The following is a 2358-nucleotide window of genomic DNA, read 5'->3' as shown; positions in this document are numbered from 1 at the left end:
GAGTGGCTCTTATCAAAGAGTAACAATTTGGGATACTCTTGTATTATTTGCCATTCTGACTTCTGCCCCTATTTTATTTGCATATCTCATGATCAGGCATATGTGGGACTGTGTTCGTAGTGACAAAAAATGCAATCTGCCCTATGGCATATTTTTGACATGTATTTTTGAGTACTTTCAAGTTGATCTTAGTAATGAGCCGGTTAAGAATAGGGTCTCTACAATCAAAGGTGGGGGAGTTCCTGAATCTGCAAAAGGGAAAAAGGTTAAAAGACCAAAGGCATCTGTATTCTCTGAAAGCGAAGATGAAAGTCTTCCCCCTGCTGAAACTTCTGACAGAACTCGGTTCTCTGAAACAGTAAAGGATGTCCTCACTGAATTCTCCAATATGTCCAATCTGATGGTTAAATCATATAAAGAGGCTAGAAAGCAAGCCTTTGAGAATAAAAAGCCTGGATAAAGTGCCGTGAACGGGTGAACTTGCTTATCAAGCATTTGGAATCTGTTGACAAGGACGCGGCCAATTCCGGAGGAGAAGAAGACATTCTTGAATCTGATATCAACTTGTCTGATGCCCAAGATTTGATCTCTGTTGTTTCTATCTATGGACACACTTTATTTTGCTACATTTGAACTTATTTTCAGTTGAACTATTTTTACTTGGGATGACTGTAACTAAATACTTTGATACTGTTTTATATATTATGGGTTGCATTGCCTTTCTCTAATTTTTTGCAAGGTTCCTCCTTGATGACAAAAAGGGAGGAAAAGATTGAAAAATAGGGCCAAATTATACGGCTGAATTGAAAATGGGCCTGCTAGATGCTCTGTTTCATTATCTTTATGTGCTCTGATCTGTTTGGGCTGATATCTTTATATGCTCTGATCTGTTTGGGCTGATTGATGCTCTGTTTAATATTTTATGCTCTGATTTATGATCTGTTTTAAGATGATCTGCTTTGTTTTGGCTCATTACGTTGAGCATTTTAGAGGATTAATTCTTTATGAATTTTGATGATAGTAATTTGCTCAAGTACATGTGTGATGGACTATGGACTTATATTAAGATGCTTTGATAATCATTTTCACTTGTAAAAATCTGGCTATGTTTTAAAAGATTCCATGTTTTGAAAATTTGTATCATTTTAAAACTTTTAGAACATACATACAGGTGATGCTTTCATGAATATTGTTTGGTAATTAGGCACACATTAAGGGGGAGCATATAGAACAAAGGAAAGGGAGAGGATTCGGCCAAATCATCAAAGGAAAGATCTCTAATCCTAATCCTTTCAATTTAGTATAATAATGTTTATCATCAAGGGGGAGATTGTTGAGTTTGAAAAACTTATATCTAATAAAAATGATGATCAAACATTATTAAATATTGGTTAGAGAATTATTATATTATTTGCTTCCAATGGTTTGTGTAATATGTGTATTAGTGTGCAGGTTTTCATTAGTAGGCCAAAAATTAATCAAGCCCAAATTTGATTAATAATATTCCAACTTTGTGCAAATCTATTTAAATCAAATGGCTAAATATATTTGGGCCAAGAAACATGTGCACAACCAAGACAATTCTCCTCTTGATCCAACAAATCCTATATCCGAATTAGAAGAAGAAACGAATGGATCAAGGGTTGGTTCGGTTACCTACTACATTTGTGATTGGAATTCAAAATCTAATTTGGTTAAATGCATGCATAGATAATCGAAACTCAAAATTAAATTGAGTTTAATTTAGCATTGAAGGCTTTGTCTCTTCTCTCTCCTCTCTCTTGTCTTTCAGTCACATCCATCGGAGGAAGAAGAAGATAGAAATTATTAGAAGAAAAATGAAGTCACAAAGAAGCCTATGGAAGAAAGGCTATAAAGAAGGAAGATCTGAATAAAGGCAAAGCAAGATATTTGCCATTGAAGGCATTATTTGAAGAAGGGCTTCAAGATTTTCTTTACCAAAAATAGAAGCAATCCGCCTCTGTCAGGAAGAAGATCTCAGTTGCAAAAGGTCATTTCCATTTTTGTTCATCAAAGAAATAAGATAGTCTCTAGAGCTACGCATAGGAAGAAGCAAAAATGGAAATCAAGAGGTTGTCCTGGATCAGAAGATCAAGGGTCCGAATCCTTTCTTGGAGCCAAAGACAAGATCAAAGGTTCAGATTGAAGGAGCTTGATGAAAATGGTTGAGAGAGGTACTTGCATGCTGGTTTTTGTTTTTCCCTCTCTCTTTTCTTTGTCCGAACCGCTGCTGCTTTTGGTTGGAGAAGAAATTGATTGGTTGAACCGGTTTCAACCTTGGAAGCTTCCCCTTCTATATTAAGGGTGAACGGCCAAGGGTTGAGATCAAGGAGAGAA

This window comes from Arachis ipaensis, chromosome B6 (genome assembly GCF_059453495.1).
Source record: "Arachis ipaensis isolate K30076 ecotype BB chromosome B6, ASM5945349v1, whole genome shotgun sequence".
Taxonomy (NCBI): Eukaryota; Viridiplantae; Streptophyta; class Magnoliopsida; order Fabales; family Fabaceae; genus Arachis; species Arachis ipaensis.
Note: the sequence above shows the minus strand (reverse complement) of the source record.